Genomic DNA, 21,192 nt, shown 5'->3' with positions numbered 1-21,192 from the left:
TCGTATTAACTTAAGCTTATAATTAATATAAACATAAACTTGTACGATGCTTCCTTAATTTTTCAATTATTCTCGCCATCCTCCTTTAAAAAGAGATTTTCCTGCGAACATTTCCTTACAACCTTGGAACAAAACGTAACGAGATAAATATGCTCAATTTGAATATATAATATTATAATAAAAACACAATGAATGAGATTTTTGAGGACTTTGTCAATTTGGGTGCTAAGTTCTACGACATTCAATAATTAAAGTTAGGTACTGTTGCGATTTGCTGACTATAAAGGCAAGGCATCTCTTCCAGCTCCGCTATGGTCCAGTTTTAACTAATGCCAATCAGAATGACTCGAATGCGGTTCCCTGACATGATTAGAACCGTAAATAAAACCGAGTTAGTAAGTCTTTTGTGGGGCGATGTATATGCTTTTACAACAAGATTCCAAAAAATGTTCAAAACAAAAGTATTACGTTTTTCAAAAGAATTGTTAAAAAACGTTTGTGTGGTAAAGGTTACCATTACATAAATGATTTTCTTAATGATACCACAGATTGGGAATGGAGTGACCGCCCTCAGGCTATTAAATAATAAGTTTTAATTGTACAATATTACTTTGTAAACATATTTATTCGATGAAAAAAAAAAGCCCGCTGAGTTTGTTGCGCCCATTCTTCTCAGGTCTGAGGCATTTATTTTGGAATGGGTGGTAGTTTTTTGTTTTTTGACTTTCAATAAGTGATGTCACATCGTATTTTGAATAAAAATATTTGAATTTGAATTGTCTACATAGTGTATTGCAATGACCAGTATACCTAATAAGTACTTTTACCTATACCTTGAAAAAACAAAATCATTATTTTAGATCATTATACTCATCTCCTGTTATAATTAAAATGTCTTAAAGGAATTACTGAGCTGGTGGCGGAATATATTCTTGGTGCCTATGTTTCAGTGTTCGTAGCTATAAAGTCAAGGTAACTCTATAGTCAGGTTTTCACTAACGCCGATCAGAATTTGATGCTTATGAGACTTATTAAAATCAATATCAAATCGTTTGTGACAAAATAATGAGTACAATATACAATTGTTTTCTGAAAATTAAAAAAAAATGTGTCAATATGACTGTTAATTGTGTAATCGAATACTCAATTAATGTATAGTCTTACAAAAACTACTTATATTTTTTTATATAATAACATAAATAAAAGCTATAGTATTTATGTATCAAAATTTGTCGTGTAACCATTTTAGTATGTAATACCACATAGTAGGTAAGAATACTCTCTAAAAAATTCTTGGCTATTTTGAATGTTTAATAAATATTTATTCAATTTTTGTTTTTAAAAACTGTTCAAATAAGTTCTTCCTGAAAATAAATATATCTCCGTCTAGAAGCATTTGAAAGTCAACTTAATGAAACACTAAAGCTTGGACTCTTGAAAAGCTTCAAGTAGAGTTTCACTGAAATAGATTTTATGGTCAATTGACTGCGTAGATGGCAAGTGAATAGCGCGTTTTGGTTAATATTATTTATAAAATTTGGTTTTTAACAATTTTATTTTATTTCGTAATACGTGAAATCTAAAACAACCAACCAAAAGTGCATATTTAAAAGTATTCCAAAAATAACTCTTTACACACTGTCATGAAGACATTAAGTACCGAAGCACCAAAAGATTAACAAACTGGGCTGGCAAATTTTGGCTATTCTGTTGTAAGCAGTAATGTGTAATATAAAAGTAGTCAAAATGACTCTCTATTAAGCGGGATTTTTACTGCCCGAGTACACTTAGATCGTGTCCACTCGTGCAGGTTAGATAGTATAGGAGAGTCATCAGAGTCGTCTCATATTACGTATTTACACGATACAAGTAACTTTAACATACTAGAACTAGTAATCTGAATGCTCTCGGTACCAGCTGACTCGGACCGTGAAAATCCCGCATCAAATCCCGTCAAAATTCTTCCAGTCAATTTAACCACAATTTGATAAAACGGTGTTCTATATGTATCTCGTAAAAAGACCGATCTGCGTCACTTGTTTGATTCATATCTTTATTTACATAGAAAAGTTTGAAAATCTATTTCAAACTTGTTCTATATTCCTTTTTCGTTTGGTTTTTGAATATTTTCAAATATAGACAAGATGACTGGTGAGAGACTAATAATAATCGAGGACCTGATATTTGGCGACCATATTATATGAAAAAAAACACTAAAAACGGATACGATTTGAGTTATTAATAAACTTAACCGAATGTTGTGAACATAATTAAGCAACGCAATGTCACTGCGCGGATCCATGGATTACACGTACATCACAGACGCAGAAGAAGGAAGGGGGACGGTGCAGGCACGGACCTATCGGGGCTTGCGCTTAACTAACGAAAGACTCGTGCAGTATGATGGTGTATCCATACTTGAGTTATTTGTAGGAATTTCTTTTTGAAAGATTTGTACGCAATTAAAACGAAAATTGAGTACCTAATACTCTCCTTAAAATATCGTTAGTATATTTAATTTGGAAAATTAACATTTGTAATTTATTATTATAATATTTCTATTTTATTTTCTTTGTAGGTGTTGTTGCACTAGGTATTACTCGAAAGAAAGTGCAATTCCATTACTTGGGTGTATTGAGCGTCTCAGCTTTGCGTGGAGCCTTCAAATTACATACTCCTGTGAATCGCTTACATTCTGCTCTTGTAGAAGAATTTACAATTATTATTACATTACAGACAGACACTTTAATAATAAAAATCCCTTTTCATGTATATGTCGCAGCGAAATGATAATAACTAAGATTTGGTCAATTCTCTAAGTGATTTGATCAAATCATGGAGTATGTTTAAAGAACAACACGATTTTATCATTTTTCTAAACAAATCTAGTGATTTGATCAAATCTGGCATTTGATCATCACTAGATTGGTTCCGCGAAATGACAATGAATGACACGACTAAAAGAACTTTAGAATGTGAAAGCACGCGAAGTGAGCATCAGACTTGAGTCATACCCAGAGACGGATAGGTTAGGTGGAATGAAAAAACCCACGAATGGGTTGGCGGGCTATGGCCAATAAGAATACCATCTCCTATTTTATATTTTAAACAAGGTTATTTATCAAAACGAGATATAAATCTGCCAATATAGCTCATATTGGTTTGCATTTCATAGTGATAATATATTTTAACTAAAATTCGCCCAATTTCGAGCAATGGCTATAAAGAATGACGGAAAGCATAGCGTTATATAATACCCATTTACCAGCATCCTACTGACGGGAATACAACAGTTAAAGTTTTGCTGCAGAAAGGAATTTAACAGAATTATTAATGTTGAGAATTTTCTTTGTTTGCTTGTTGAAAAATTGCTTGCGAAGGTCTGTTGTAACGTTTCCAACCCTAAAATAACACGAGTACGTATCCCCATACAAAATAAAGATAAACCAAATTTTCTTATGATGATTCAATTCTTTAATCTTTATAGTTTTTTCGTTATGGTTAAAGTTAATGTGGAATAAACTTTATTCAATAAGTCTTAAACTAAGCGCTTTTGAATCGTCACTATAAATATTTATTTTAAATTACCTAATCTACCATAATATGTTCGGAAAATGTAGAGCCCGTGAGAAGAATATACAAGAAACTCAACGGCTGTAGTATATAAAACAAATTAGTTTGTAAGGTGCTGCATCCAATATATGAATCTTGTTAGTTAAAATCATTTTAAATATTAAATATTTCATAAAGAGTAATTAAGAATAAACTTTACAAGTATAAATTATCCTATATTGAATGCATCAAACTTTAGAGCTTGAATTCATTGTTTGTGTAAGGATGCTTCGTGAACATGATGGTCATAATAAGCAATACCATCCAAAAAAATACAATGACTTTTAAAGTATAACATATCCATTAGGCAACTCAAAAACAACCGTTCAGGAGGTGACGCATGAACCAGCCATCGTTCCCTTCGCACGTATTTCAAGGAGGGAGACAACCCGGCACACGAAATAAACTTTAATCGGTTTATCAGTATTGCTGCCTACTCACAAGCCGTAAAATCTATGTTCGAAACCTATAAAATGTAATATAATTAGCGAAATAAAGGATTTGTATTATTTCGTATTTTGGATAAAGTATGGAAACTAATTTGCTATATTGTAATAATTAACCTTTATCTGATGACTCATAACTATTTATATTTCTTACTCAAACTAGTTAAACATTCTTTTCAAAGATTGTATAAATATTCTATAAAATACTGACGATTTAAAATAATAGCAATGACTTTCTTACTATTTCTTCTCCTTATAATTGGACGTAGTTCCTGAAAAACGTTCCAAGCCACAAACATCACATTTTAAGGAATTCGTGTTTGAAGTTTAATAAGTATAAGTGTATTCCATACATGTGGGTTGGGCTACTAAGTCATGATGTCATTTTAAGAGTGAAAGTAGGGTTGCCATTTTTTGTCAGTCCGTTAATATGAATCATGTGACCAGTTTTGTGATCTTATCTCAATTTCGACATGATTGTGGTTTCGAATGTTTTCCTGGAATTACGTCCAATGATACCCGAGAATAGTGATAGTTAGAGAAAATGTAAATTATTTTTTTTTTTACCTAAATGAATAAATTGTATCTGAATTAGATGGATCTGGATTAAATATTAATCTGTAACTATTATTAGTAAGGTACAGTGATGCATAAGAAGATTCCTCAATTCTTTATCGTCGGTCGATAATTATGCCAATCGTATTGACACTATGAACTTGTTTTGCATTTATAATTTAAGTGATATTGCTAAATTTGACAACCTTCGATCAGACTTGATTTAAAATTCGAATTCAAGACATTTATTGCACATTAAGCAGTGAGTAATTATATGCTATCGTACTTTTAAACATATTATCTACTCGTCCAAAAATCATTTATATTAGCAGTGGTAAAAATTTCCACAAATGTACTTATTCAAATTCTTTTTTTTTTTAAATAGAATATAATATCCCTTATTGAAAGTCAAAAACTGTAATGAAGTACGACCACAGATATTATAATGCTGTTTATGACATTGTCACAGGAGACTAAACGTGGATTTATTGTTTTGAACCCGAAAAAAAACAGCAATCTTGTGAATGGGTATTTAAAAATGAAAACAGGCCAACAAAAGTGAGGCAGGCGAGAAACGTTGGTAAAACAACATTTATTTTTCTCAGCTACGGGTCCCATCTGCACAATTCCACGTGAAGATCAAAAGTGTGTTAATGCCGAGTGGTATTCTACTATTTGTTTACCCAGGGTGGTAAAAAGGTCGCGAAAAACGACCAAAAAGCCGCGTTACATCATGACAACGCTTCTTTACACACGGCCAAAAAAACATTCATTTTGAGCTTTCGAAAAAGTACAACTCGTCACCCATCCCGCACATAGCCCCAACCTAGCGCCCTGTGATTTCTGTATTTTCCCCAAAATCAAAGATTTGATGAGAGGTTTCACTTTTACCAATTCCAAAGAGACAGTGATAGCTTTCAATCAGCACGTAGAAAACATGCCATCAGATCTGCGGTCCTCCTGTATTAAAAAATTTTTCGATCGCATGAAAAAATGTTTAAAATGTTAAGGAGAGTATTTTGAAAAGCAATTAACATAATATTTTGGTGAAAACATGTTGTTTTTTTTAAGTTACGCAAAACTTTTAGTGTGACCTACGTATGACTGGTATGATTGCTAAAGAGTATTTCAAAACCATGAAATATTAAAAGTTATTAAAAAGTAAACTTCGCACCCATTTAACCTTAAGAACAAAGACAAGAGCTTTTTAAATAAATACATTCATGGGACTGCTACTGTTTATTTTAAGCTTGGGTGCCAATCAAATCTCATATTTAAATAGGCAATTTTATTTAATAATAGTAACGAAAGAAAACATCCTATTTTTACCATTTTGTTTTAAAAACTAGGCACATATGTTATGTCTGTGAATCCACAATGTTCTTATTTATAATATAAAATTAGAATTAAATCTAATAATAATATTACGAGAAGGTATAAGAGGATACGAAGACTTTGCATTTTAAAATACGCTAGACGAATTAATTATACAGACATTAAAACAAAATGCAAATATATTTAAAATGAATGTGATAGAGTCTTATTTTAGTCAGTATATTGTGGAATAAATAATTAAAAATATTCAACAGTCTAAGATACTGAATATCTAATATATAAAATTCTCGTATCGCGGTATTTGTTACCAAAGTCCTCCGAAAGCTTAACTTGCTTAAGGCTTAACCAATTTTTTTTTAAATTTGTGTGTTTATCGAGTTGGTCTGAGAATCATCCAACATTAATTTTTTATAATATACCCTTAAATGATAAGGGTTTTTATTTTTATTTTATTATGATTCAGCACTAAAAAAATACGTACAACTTCAAATTTTGACCCGTGTAAGATCAACACCTATTTTGTACCGCGATTTTAATTTCCATCATCATTCATCAACAGATACGCAATAGAGTTGCAAGATGGCAATTGAATATAATGATTAGTTCGATATATTTGGTAGGTCTGAGAATCGGTTGTCATCTATTTTTTATGCCCCAAAAATTTTTAGCATTGATTTTTTTTATTACTTTATAAGGCACTACAACGTTTGCTGGGTTCTTTGTTGTTACCAAACTCCTCCGAAACGGTTATTCCAATGTGTATGAAATTTTGTTCGTTACGTCTGAGAATCGCAAGTAAATGATGATTATTGATGTTTATTTATTCATTTGTATGGCAATACGTTTGCTGGGTCAGGTCGAAGTTATATAATAGTTTAAAAAAAAAGTTACCAGGCTAACCTAGAGACTGTTATTAGAGTTCGTAAGAGTGTTGATAAATGTTGATTTCATGGTATCCAATATGTTTTCTTGTACCAACGAACCTTGTTCAAGACTTTCACATGTAATGGTTGCAAATATTTATTAGATATTTTTTCTTTTTGTTCTATATATTTCAAAATATGCGTTTATTACAAATTTCCCGAGTCTGGTAGTGTCTTGACTAATAATATTTTTTAATAAGCAGGTTATGATGGGGTAATCAATGACTATTCAAGAATGGAGTTTCTCTGTGACATCGCATCAGAAATGTGGAGATCGGTAGGAGTACTAAAGTTACGGACAAAGCCCACACAGTAAGTTTTAAAACAGTACCTACCTAATATCAGTTTTGCTGTTTTCATACACAAAGTAGTTTTAAAGCAGATGTTATTTAGTTTTATTAAGTGCATGAATAATTAATACGCTGTTTTGTTAGCATCGTATCTGTTAACCAGCTGAATATACAGACATTGTATATGATGTACAAATAACAAGAATCCGAATATTTCAATCTGCAAAGTTGGATAAATTTTTCTCTTATGTTAACTTGTATATTTGCAGTTTTCGGAGCTTGCTCGCGAATTTCCTGTGAATTTAAATAACAACTTTATTTTTAACCGACTTCAAAAAGGAGGAGGTTATCAATTCGACCGGTATTTTTTTCTGTGTATGTACACCGATTACTCTGAGATTTATGATCCGATTTACGTAATTCTTGTTTTGTTCGAGGGGAAATAGATGCCATTTGGTCCAATTTTACATAGTTTGGCCCAGTAGTTTTCAATTTATGAACATTTATATGAAAATTTTCGTCTATCTGGATGACATAATTGTTTTCTGTGTACACCTTTTTTTTGGAGTTTTCATTCAGGTTGATTCTATATTATTATCGACTTAGCCGAGTAGTAGGCATCATAAGTTTATGTCTGTTCCTGGTGTTGACATTATGGTTAACATTATGCTCAATGATTCTTCAAGAGTCAAGAGATTCGTCAAGAGACAACATTTTGCCGACCTTACAAAACTAAAAATACATTGGAACATGGCACAACTATGAGAGTCAACGGTTCCACCTATTGCCTCAACAACGCTGTGCCCCAATTTCTCTTCAAATTTTTCAGGCTGCTACCTTTTATCTTGTATATAATTCATCGAAGTATGGACCAAATATGAATTTGATATGCCTTATATCCGGCTAAGTCGAAGCAATTCTTCTGTCGGTCGAAGTAAAAAATTCCGCAACAGGATCATACAAAATGTTCTTAAATACAATCTGTCTCAATTTTTTTTTAATTATTGTTATAAAACGTCTGTTTGATAACTTGGGTAACTAAAACAAAATATGTTTTAAACGATACCTTAGATTATTGCCATCAGCCATTATAACTTTAATTAATTAATATAACTCATTGATACCTCTTATATGAACAATCATGAATGCACTTAACTTAAATATAGTTTTTATTCGTTGACGTCATTGTGCATAAAACCAATGTGTATCTATTTTTGTACTCAACGTGAGTTTAACTAAGTTTTTTGTTGAATGTTAATATGTTTTGGCGCATATAAATTTAAAACTGGTTATTTCTTTCATTTGCTTTTAATTAGAAATTCATGAGCTTCTAGCGTATGCATAATGAAAACTATGTTAAAAAAGTATGAAGAGCACACGATATCGTCTGGTTTTGTAATTATAAAAAAATTGTGAACATTGTATTTACGCCGTATTTAAATTTTTCAGTTTAAATTAGAAAATTCACGCTTATAAATCAATATGAATACATAAATATGAACACAGCTCAATTAAGTATAATAAAATAACAAAAAGTGTTAGTCTTGCTTTCCAAAAATACAAATGACTGTTTAAATACATCCTGTATAAAGTTTATTCCATTTATCAATGTAAAGGCTAAAAAATTTTGCATTAATAATATAAAACATAGTATAAGATATGGTAATTTGACTTTGAAGGGTGAAACATAAATGACTTGACTTATGAAAAACTTAACTAATTGCGTAAATTTAATGTATTATTTGTTTTATTTTTCAGCGAATAATTATTGTGAAGTATGCTGATTCATTCCGTTAAATAATTGTAAACAGACTTAACTCGTTTTTAAAAAATAAATAAATACGACTACTTGTAATTCCATTACGACCCGAGTTTACGATTATATATTAATTATGTGTATTAACGAAGGCGTCTCAACAAATAAACCATGATCAACTGAATTTTGTCTAGATAGTGATTAAACACACTCGAATACGGATTTTTTTTAAACGGAGAGAGCGTTTGATTCGTTTTGATCAAGTTATACAACGAAAAAAAAATTACCAAGTCCAAAAATTACCAGATTTTATTTAAAAAAATAAAACAAAAATTATGTAAATAAAAAAAATATCACACAAGTTTTTGAGTTACCGGTTAAATGAGCGTTAAATGTGTTAGGTATACAAACTTATCTCTGGTGAGTGGTTTGATTTTTCCATCTAGGAATGGCACAGGTTTACCCATACAGCCAACGCGTGAAAATTGATACTTAAAAGGTATACGTAGCAGCATTTTGGCAAATTATATTTAGAAGTTTTTTCTTAAGTTCATATTAAAATATGTATGTATATGTACCTATTATATATATTATCTGATATTTCTATGAACCCACATAGATTTATTAGTCTATGGCACCAAAGCAACTGTGTTTTTGGCGACTTTATAGTACAGTAAAGAATGCTTGTTTTAGGCCATAGAGTATAGACTTTTTCAAATACTTAATAATGTATGTACTTTTATTACTGATCGTGGCTGCATAGATAACAGTTAAAAGTATAGGAGTAGAAAAAAATATATTGTTTGGCAGTTAATCTCGGCCACTCGTTGTATGAAATCGAGTACTTGAAATTCAAAAGTTGCCTCCCAGCGTTCCTTAGATACCTATTAATTGTCTCATCGGCAAAGCCTACATCGATTTGGAATCGACATTTTGATAAAGGCAAATTCCGTCTGTACTTTTGATACCAATAATTCTTTTAAAAAAGTCTTTATTTCACCTATAAAGGCTTCCCACTGTGTACAAAAGTATCTCGCAGTATGTCGCAGTCTAAAAATATCGCCGTGTACTCGTACGTTTTTGATCTCTTTGGTAGAGTAATAAGAGTATTAATACAGTTGTATACTATAATCAAAATTGGTTACAATACTTCGATTATACAATGTCATTAAAGTTATTTTGGATTAAAGTTGTTATTTTTATTAAATCCTAAAATAAAATGTCAATGAATTCAAGCCGCTTTACCTATTTATTTTTGTTCTAATCTGTAGCTTTTAATTAAAAATTATTGGCATTTACTTAAGCATTCTCAATCTTTCAATTAATCTACTTCAATAAAATCATTGAATCCCGGTCTCTCAAGAAGATAACATCTTCTTCCGCTGTTATGTCTATTCACCTATCGATAACATTATCTTTGTCATTCAACCTTTGATTTTTAGAGGTCACTCCGTTGCAAATGCGTCCGTTGGAATCATTGGCATATTCATAAATAAAATTACAATGAAACTATTTACCCTAGTCGTATTTTTTAAGCCGATTATAGCTCTATTTCAAAAATAGCACTTTTATTTATTTTGTGCAATTTTGTAGCGTCGATATCAATAGTTGAACACAGCAATGCTCGCTATTTCGCATACCAATATTAAAATGTAAGAAATTCGATACGCCGACTCTGATAGGCAGAAGAAGTCTGCCCCACAACCCCTGCAGTGGTTTTTATTTTATTTCAGCATCGTTGCGGTATTAACTACTACTCAACTATGCCTTTGAAGCAACAAAAAACATGATCTATTGATTAATTGTAAAGTAAGTATTGATACATTTTTGAAGCTCTTAGCATAGTCATTTGGAATCCTCAAATTTACACATGGATCATTCAGAAATATTTTTTTATTTTATTTCTTACTTCTTTCATTGGGTGCGATGGTCATGACGGCTTTTGAAAACTTAATAAACGTATATATGTCTGTCGCGACAGAGAGTCCATGTATAGAAAAGGAAATACAAAATTTTACTTGTGAGATTGTACCTGTTTTTCCTTTCTTTGGATTAACTTTTATTTAACAAGTTTGACTGGGTTTAGAAAATTAGTCTTGAATATCGAAGTGTTAAATAAAAATATCAAATTGGCAGTCACGCGGCCGGTGGCAGTCACCACTAACTGCGAAACTTATGGAGCTGTCGGGAATGATAAATATTTATTTAAATAAAAACTTTTCAACGAATTAAAAGTCATGTGATTTGAAATGTTTATTTACACTAGGTATTTTTCGTTAAAGTTACATTTTTGTTATTATTATTTATTTAGACCGATGCTTCGTGACCTTTTTAGGCTCACACCTTAAAAGTATTTTATTTATATAAATGTGTAACACTCGTATTAATCAAAGAAAATACTTGATAACTAATATTTTGAAATATTTAATATACAGGTTCTGTCGTAAATAATGGATAATCCGATAAGTGGAGGTAACCCCGATGTCAGGCTACAATAATATCTAGTTTTTACGTTAGTTTTACCAACAGTGTAAAAATGATGCATACTTTTAGTTTTTTTCTAAATTTTTGCTCCTTTGATCATTCAATCTTTAAAATTTGAAATATTATTAAAACTAACATTTTAAGTAATTTATTTCCGTTTGTTTGTAATTACTTGTAGTTTTGACCCTTGATTGTGAAAAAAAAGTATGGTGCTATAGCTGCCCTATAGATCTTAAAAACATGGCTAGTATGTGTAGATTCTAAAAAGGTATGATAGTGGGTACCTTAGCAAATAATATTAGCTCCAGGAGCAAAAGAACTAAGCTAGGTCGGAATTTCAATATCTCAAGTAATGTCATAATTTTCGTGATTCAAGCTATAACACACCAAGACATGATTTTATTCCATTATGAATGCAATTTTAATCTAAATAGTATCTAATCATCTGTTAATGACGAGCTGCTTCACGGCAAAAATAGGCGCCGTTTTGGTACCCATAATCTAGCCGGCATCCTGTGCAAGGGAGCCTCCCACTGGTGCAAAGGAGCCTCCCTTTCAAAAGGACATTTTATTTCACTGTTACAGCTACATTATCCCCGGGCTATAATACATTTACAAAAAAATAGGGATCCCTACTAAATGTCCAGTAATGTAACACAAGGTGTAAAAATACGTACGCGAACGATGTCGCGGGGTGTCAGCTAGTTTTCTATAAATTTGTGTAGTCAAGCTATTTTCATTCCTATTCTCTACATCACCAAACCATCACAACATATCTTTACCAATAACCGTTCCTAAATCATCTTTTGGTCCACATCAGCATTTACATTTAACTATTCTTATATTATTTAATTTAATTTATTTAGTTTTATTCCAATTAATATTAATTCTGTAATATTCAAAATATTACTGAATAACAAAGGTAAAATTAAGAATATCATGACAATACTTCTTTAAATCAATTCTAATTTTACACAAATTCAATTGTTTTAGCATAGGAAGTTTTATCAGTTTTTCTATACAAAGTGCCATAAAATTTAAATTGTTATGTATAATGAGTGAATAATTTTAGGAAGGTTCGGAAATTTACTAAGTACAGCTGAAAAAACAAACCCGTTTAACCATCAATCATCGCTATTGTAAAACGAAATACTTATTTCACATTTGATATCTTGATTAATTACCAACTATTTAACACAAACACAATTTCACTTAATCACAATTATTTGAGGTTATAATTCCGAGTGAATTTCCCGCGCAAATGTTCTCGAATGGTACGTTCGTGCCGTCTCACAACGAAATAGCAACTGCCAGTCGCACATACAGCCAGAAACTAACAGACTGATCAGCGCAGCGGAGTTCGGACTGCGGACAGGCAACTGGTAAGTTAGAAAATATACTAAAAATTTATTCAAGTTTACAAAGGTTAATTTAAGTGCCGCTTGGTTTAATCGGAATATTATTTCATCGGAAGGTATAAATTATTCTTATTTATAAACATGTGTTTTTTTAAACACACTTTAAATAAAATTAATGCTTTACTTTACTTTGTTGTATTGCTACGGTAGGTTTATTATATGTTACAAAGAACCAACATGGAACTTAAACTATCCTATTGGGACTCTTAATGCTTTCCGCTTCTTGCGTTATTGATTAAAATACATAGAAAAGAGAATGCTAAGTGTTTATCATTTTGCTTAGTCTTAAAATACATCTCAATTCTCATCTCAAGAACGCTTTTGAATCACGCGATGCATGCTAATGTCATACTCAGACCTATCAACTCCTTTTTAATAATTGCCTATTAATATTTTCTTTGATTTTGAATGGAATTAATTCTCTTAAGAACTGTGTTCATTTTATGGAACTTACTGAAAATTGACCACATAATAATTATGACCTATTTGAAAAATGCTAGACTATACAAAAATGCCCGATATTTGGGTGCCACAAGGGCTAAATGAGCGAAATACTAATGAACGGTGTACTTATTTGTGATGAAAATTGGATCACGTAGGATAAGAACGTCTGAAAAAGGGTCGTGGTCAAAGGTCGGTCAGGCTTCACAGTATGAGGCAAAACTCTGGTTATTTTAAAATTAGGTAATGCTGTGTGTATGGTGGGATGGGAAGAGTTATGTTCATTGTGAGAATTAGCTGGTGGAAAGAACCATCGATTAGTATCTGTACTACTAAAGAGTGATGAGATTAAAGCAAGAATTTGAAAGAAATTGTGTGGTCTTATCTCTCACGACGACGCTAAACTACACACAGCTGTAACCAATCTATAATAATTGTTTATTATAATGCAAGTAAGCTAAGTTGCTCATTCACTGACCTCTACTATTTAGCACTGGACTGGCGGCTGTCAAATTGCTTTTGTGACTGTTTTATATTCGCCATTTTGGCGCTGTTGGCCATGTAACAATAGTCTTTGGTACTAAAACTAGTGATGACAACCTCAGCAAACATCGACAGATGGTGAGAAACAATTTACAAACAATATGTGTACTTTATTACGTTAACTCTTGTAGTATAAATAACACTGAAAACGAACGAAATTAATTTAAAAATGCAAAAATACTTCAGAGTATTATACGTTATTTGGCAGCCATTTGTATTATACGTTTTTGCCCTGTGCTGCCCCGGGGCGTAAAAATAATAGGGTAGTCCCAGGTCCAAGGGTGTCGTAAGAGGCGACTACGGGCTTTTTGAAAGTGGGAGAGTCACGCTGCTGTCTCATGACGTCAGCACAATCGGGCCAGACTCGTCCGGGTTACTTACCACACTCGCACAGAATACCGGCGTGAAGTAGCGGCCTAGTGCCGCTATGTTTCGCATAGGTTAGTGTCGAGGACCGGAGGCCATTCCCCCCCCCCCCCCCCAACAAAATATGAGAGCGGTATTTAAAGAGAAATTACCCCAGGAGGGTACCGGCTCTTGTAGAGCCAGAGAATCCCTCCCCGAGCATTCGCGCTCGGGCTGCCCTTCGTATTCTGGGGAGGGCACAGTACCGTGTATGTCACAGGACAAACAGGGCAGCAACACCACGGCACCCCGCTCCACGCTTAATGTGGACTTTTGTAACATCCGGGGAATTCACTCCAACTTAAACGCCGTCCACCACCACCTTGAGACGTCGCAGCCGGACTTGTGTTTCCTTACGGAGACGCAGATATCTCGACCTAGCGATACGTCATATTTAACGTACCCCGGGTACAAAATTGAGCATAATTTCATGCCCCATGCCGGGGTATGTGTGTACGTTAGGGAGGATATCTGCTGTCGCCGTCTCGGCAATTTTGAGGGTAGGGGCCTGTCTACTCTCTGGCTCCGCGTAGATTTAGAGGACCGCGTCCGCATCTATGCGTGTGTCTACAGGTCCCATAGTGGTAACGCAGAAACGGATCACCTCATGGGCTGCGTTCAAGCGGCATTTGATGACGTGCTTGCTCAGATCCCCTCCGCTGAAATCGTAGTCTTGGGTGATTTCAACGGGCACAATGCCGAATGGCTTGGATCACGTACCACAGACTACGCAGGGCGATCTGTGCATAATTTTGCATTGGCGTATGGTCTGTCCCAATTGGTTGAGTCGCCGACGCGGCTCCCGGACGTGGATAGCCACATGCCGTCCTTATTAGATCTTCTGCTGACTACATATCCCGATGGTTACCAGGTCTCTGTCGACGCCCCTCTCGGAACGTCCGACCATTGCCTGGTCAGGAGCGTAGTGCCTATCCGACGCCAACGTCGCAGACCACCAGCGACCCGCCGCGTTTGGCACTACAAGTCAGCAGATTGGGATAGGATGCGTTCCTTTTTTGCATCCTACCCTTGGGGCAGGGTTTGTTTCCCTTCGGATGATCCTAGTGACTGCGCCGTTGCAGTAGCCGATGTGATACTGCAGGGCATGGATATTTTTATACCAAGCTCTGTAGTACCGATCGGTGGCAGATCACAGCCCTGGTTCGATGCGTCAGTTAAAGCAGCATCTGACTGCAAAAAACAGGCGTATCGAACTTGGGTTGCGGCGCTGGGCTCAAAGGATCCGAACTGCAAAGTTCTGAAATATAACCGTGCCTCCAGATTTTTTAAGCGGCAAATCGCCCGTCCGAAATCGAAACACGTCGTCAAAATTGGCGAGCAGCTTTCCAGTTACCCGACCGGAACACGCAAGTTCTGGTCGTTGTCGAAAGCTGCTCTTGGTAACTTCAACCAGTCGTCCATGCCGCCGTTGCACATGAGGAATGACACCCTGGCCCATACGGCAAAAGAGAAAGCCGATCTCCTGTGCACTCTTTTTGCCTCCAACTCGACTCTTGACGACAACGGAAAAACACCGCAGACCATCCCGCGGTGTCAGAGCTCCATGCCTGAAGTACAGTTCCGACAGAAAACTGTTAGGCGAGCTCTGTTTTCGTTGGACGTCAGGAAGTCGAGCGGGCCGGATGGCATTTCTCCAATCGTGCTTAGAACGTGTGCCCCTGAGTTGACGCCGGTGCTAACGCGTTTATTCCGGCACTCTTATTCAAAAGGCGTAGTCCCTGATTCATGGAAGTCAGCCCTTGTCCATCTGATCCCAAAAAAAGGAGACAGTTCGGATCCGGCAAACTACAGGCCTATTGCGATTACCTCCCTACTCTCCAAAATCATGGAGAGCATAATTAACCGCCAGCTCTTGGTATACCTTGAGGGTCACCAGTTGATCAACGACCGGCAGTACGGCTTTCGCAATGGTCGGTCGACTGGCGATCTTCTGGTATACCTAACACATAGATGGGCGGCGGCTATTGAAAGCAAGGGGGAAGGCCTGGCAGTTGGTCTGGATATAGCGAAGGCCTTTGATCGTGTATGGCACAAGGCGCTCCTCGCAAAACTTCCATCATTTGGGCTTCCCGAGAGCTTATGCAAGTGGACCTCCAGCTTCCTCACTGGGCGCAGCATACAGGTCGTTATCGACGGTTATTGCTCGAATCCCAAGCCCGTGAACGCTGGAGTTCCCCAAGGCTGTGTGCTATCTCCCACGCTGTTTCTTCTGCATATCAATGATATGTTGGACACCGCCAACATGCATTGCTATGCAGACGACAGCACTGGTGATGCCGTATACACGGGCCATGCAGGTCTCTCTCGGGAAAACGTCGACCAGTGCCGGGAGAAACTTGTGTCTTCTATCGAATCCTCTCTCGAGAAGGTCGCGGAATGGGGTAAGTTGAACCTTGTCCAATTTAACCCCCAGAAGACTCAAGTTTGCGCGTTTACCACTAAAAAAACCCCATTTGCCGTATCACCGCTCTTCGAGAACACTTCCCTTAAAGCCTCGCCTAGTATCGGAATACTGGGTCTCGAAATCTCGAGCAATTGCCAATTCCGTGGCCATCTGGAGGGCAAAGCCAAACTGGCTTCAAAGAAACTAGGCGTCATAAATAGAGCACGGCAATACTTCAAGCCGGCCCACATTCTAGCGCTCTACAAAGTGCAGGTCCGGCCTCACATGGAGTATTGCTGTCATCTCTGGTCTGGCGCACCCCAGTATCAGCTCGATCCATTTGACCGCGTGCAACGCAGAGCAGCTTGAATTGTCGGGAACCCAGTACTCTGTGAACGGCTGGATCATTTGGCGTTGCGTAGAGACGTCGCTACATTGTGTGTTTTCTACCGCATCTATCACGGGGAGTGTTCCGAAGAGCTGTTCAACCTGATTCCGCCGCCGAATTCCACTTTCGCACGACACGCCACAAGTTAGGATTTCATCCCCACCATCTGGATGTGTGGCGGTCCTCCACAGTGCGGTTTTCAAGGAGCTTTCTTCCTCGTACCACGAAGCTGTGGAATGAGCCTCCGTGTGCGGTGTTTCCGGGACGATACGACATGGGTACCTTCAAGAAAAGCGCGTACACCTTAAAACGCTCTTGTGATTCCTCTGGTGTTGCAGGAGAGTGTGGGCGGCGGTGATCACTTAACACCAGGTGACCCGTACGCTCGTTTGTCCTCCTATTCCATAAAAAAAAAAAAAAAAAAAAACGTCAAAATTAGTTCTCTGGACGCTCGCGAGTGGCGCATAAAATAGGCACAAAAAATCTACATCTACAAACTTATCATTTTAGTGATTAAATGTATATTATATTTTTAAATAAGAAATTATTGTGTAATAAATAAATGTAATAAATATTTTTACGTATTAATAAGGGACACATTTATTTATTCCAAAAATTTAAATGGTTTTTCAGCGGCAGAATATTCCTTTGTCGTCACAAAAATGAAATAAGGCTTACTTTACGAGCAAGTGTATTAAGAAAGTCGAAATGAAACTAAACACTCGGCTGATTTACGCCCTTGCCTACAGCTCGGACTGCAACCCATAGCCCCGTGTATAATGAACAAATTAGTTTACTTGTATCATAACTATTTACCAATTAACATCTAGCAATTATATTTACGTAGTCTATAGTTAGTCCCCAATCCCGGTGTTAATTTTTACAATATGTTCAGTCAAAATAAAAGATTTAAATAAATTTCACATGAGATGTTTATCAAACGAATGTTAGATAATTTATACGTCTAGATAGATCTATTGATGTTAGGCAACTCATTACAACAGGCCAGGCTTATTACATTAATGTGCATGATGGCAACGTTTTATACTCGCGATACGCAAATAACTTTGTTTTAGTGTGCGTGCATTGAAATAGAGGCTAACATTCCGCCATAAATAAAATTGGTATAAAGTTATGCAAAAAGTGTACAAAAAATGTACCAATAATATGCAAAAGGTTGACTATATCGCTAACAACACTGTCAATATAATGATAATTCTGAGGTTTTTCCGAATGTCCGGGAAACGTTATACGTCCGAATAAACCAAAATAATATAAGTTTAAGCAAAAGGAAACAATTATTTTGGGCCCACTGGATATGGTGATGTTTAATAAGCATATTATGCTAATAAAATTGTAATTAATTTATTATTGTCAACAGGCCATATTTAAATGTAAAATCTAACCGGGATAATTAAGAAATTGACTTGAGATGTCGCCCTTGCAAATCTAATCAATTTGTTATGTTTTAAAAGTGATAACCTTCACTTTTGGGATTTGTAAACAAATAAAGTCATAAAGTCTTAAAAAGTTTTTAAATTATTTTTTTTGAGTTTTTTTGTATCGTTGTCCCCTCTCTATTACAAAACATTTTGCACATTCTTGTGTTATTTTCAGTTATAACTTTATACCAAGTTTATATTTTGTAAGGCTGATAAATTATCTTAGGTTTAAATCATAAATTACTTAACTCGTCGTTTTGAAGCTTTAGCTGGGTCAACGCTTCCAGACGTACTTGAATTAAATTCACTTATGAATACACGAGCTTTATAATATTAGTATAAACACAATTAACTGTATGAGTACTTATATATTTTATCATATATAAGAGATAACAAATCTTATAACTATATTTACAATACTATGACTACATAAAATTAAAACTATCATTACGTGGAAGCGTACCAAGAATACTGGCAGCATTTCCGCGTTGGATAGCTAGGCTGATCCGTTGACCGAGAAAGCGCTTGGGTTTCCACTTTATGAGTACTTTATATTAATCTATATATATAAAAATGAATTGCTGTTCGTTAGTCTCACTAAAACTCAAGAACGGCTGGACCGATTTGGCTAATTTTGGTCTTGAATTATTTGTGGAAGTCCAGAGAAGGTTTAAAAGGTTGAATTAATATGAAAATACTCGGAATTATATATAAACAACAATTTTGATTTTCCTTTGATGTGTCCCCAGTCGTTCAGAAATCAAATAAAAATAATAGTTTAAAATGAATAACTAATTAGAATTTTTATATCTTTCTAACTTTCTCAGGAGGTAAAAATTAAACTTCCTTAAATCACGGGTAAATAACACTTAAAAAAGGGTTCCTTTTGTTTGTTTTAAGTTTATTTTATACAAAAGTTTACGTCTTTTATATATCGATTGAGGCAGTACGAATGCTGCCGGGTCAGCTAGTATTTAATATATTTTAACCGGTAATTCAATACGAAAATTCCTCAGCGCTTCGAATAATATGTAATATCATTTGACAACTCATCAATAACTGTACTGTGCTTCTCTCGTTAATTTGTTAGTTACAAATGAGCTATCGCCCACAAACAATATTTAAACGCACTTTTAGAATTAATTACATTTTCCAACTAAGTACACTAGACACAAATACGTACCCCGAAGAACGTACATAACGTTTCTCTCGGTGTAACTGTGTTGCACACAAAATACAGATAATCGCACAATAACTAGGTAGTGTGGTTCCTCGTTATAGAAAATCGCGTTATATAGAAATTTTGAATAACGCGTTTTTATGACCTCGTAATTCATATTAATAATAATAATAATTAATCGAAATTCGTAACAAGTACTTCCAATTGTTTGCCTTGTTTTACTATTTTATTAAGGTTTTTAATACACAAATTTAATACAATAATTTTATTCAGTACCTGCTAAATAACACAATTGACACACGTACAAAGGTACGCGAAGCTAATTATGAACTGTACAAATCATTATAAAAGAGAAATAGAATATAATAGAATATGTAAGTGGTATAAAGAGTATAATGGAATATATAAGTGGTAAACCCCGCGTTATTGGGAGTGGGCCCGTCTATAGGCAGCATTGAAATCGCGTATTCCTGGTAATCTTACTGTCACATCATTTTTATAGTATGCATAATAATAGCTTATATTTCACATCCACAATAAATTAATATTTCTATTTATCTATATGTATACATGTACCCTTATATATTTATCTTTAAAATGTATTATCTTTAATACTTTATTATACATTATTACTTTAAAAGTTCAAAATAAACCCAATCAATAATACCTTACTATATTATTATATGAAAATAGCCCAAGTCAACAGTCTTTGTAGTCAACCCAAATGTTTTTAAGTATACCCTCAATTTTATTACTGACCGCTCAAGTAGTAATATGTATGATAGACAAATGTTATTTATTTTCTCGTAGAACTGTTAAATTTTTTTTTCCATAAGTTAAATTCTTATATACGCTTTTATGTATTGAAGTTATCTGTAAAAAACAATGTATCTGGAAGTAACTAGTATTTAAATACAGGCCCGGCCTAGTCTAATGCTAGTGACAACTAAAATAATATAATATATTTGAATTAACTATTAGAAACACTACTTATCCTACGGGATTAGTGGTGCGATTATTTTCAAAAGCATTGTGAATATTTATTATTTATTTTGATGTATTTGGTGTTGTTTGTCCAGAAAAATGTCGTGTATGTTCCATTACTTGTATTATTATTATAGTATAACAATATTAAGTAGAATTAAGTGAACTAAGTAATGTATGAAGGATTTATAATAAAGATTTCTATTAGGTCCATAAAGTCACACATTTCTTTCAGGGCTGTTGTTTTCTTTTCTTTTTTGTAATTAAATTTTAGAATCTTTAGAATTTCTTCTTGAAAAATATCAATAAACAAGATTTTACTAATTTGTTTCTTTTTTTGAGATATATCACTTTATGTTAACCCTGGCATTAAGCCATGAAAACCAGCCAGATACAAATAGTACAGGCAAATACATCACAGACACACAAATTCAAATATTTTTATTCAAAATAGGATGTGATATCACTTATTGAAAGTCAAAAAAACTACCACCCATTCCAAAATGAATGCCTCAGGCCTCAGAAGAACGGGCGCAACAAATTCAGCGGGCTTTTTTTTATTTCATCAAAAAATATGCTTACAAAG

The 21,192-nt window shown here is 34.5% G+C and overlaps 1 protein-coding gene across 5 annotated transcripts in view; it reads right to left on the bottom strand.

The window, feature by feature from the left end:
• The window catches only part of LOC126975437 (atrial natriuretic peptide receptor 1), a 174,337-nt gene that overhangs the window by 122,414 nt on the left and 30,731 nt on the right, over positions 1–21,192 (bottom strand). The window contains exon 1 of one of the 5 annotated variants that reach the window (XM_050823319.1): positions 12,586–12,723. The exons of 1 other annotated variant lie outside the window; for it this stretch is intronic. The gene's annotated coding sequence lies outside the window, so the exon portion shown is untranslated. Of the gene's footprint in view, positions 1–12,514; positions 12,724–21,192 lie in introns of those variants that run through there. 3 more of the 5 variants (XM_050823321.1, XM_050823320.1, XM_050823318.1) reach the window with 3 other exon arrangements.

This window comes from Leptidea sinapis, chromosome 36 (genome assembly GCF_905404315.1).
Source record: "Leptidea sinapis chromosome 36, ilLepSina1.1, whole genome shotgun sequence".
In the NCBI taxonomy this organism is placed as follows: Eukaryota; Metazoa; Arthropoda; class Insecta; order Lepidoptera; family Pieridae; genus Leptidea; species Leptidea sinapis.
This window is presented reverse-complemented; position numbering and strand designations above follow the sequence as displayed.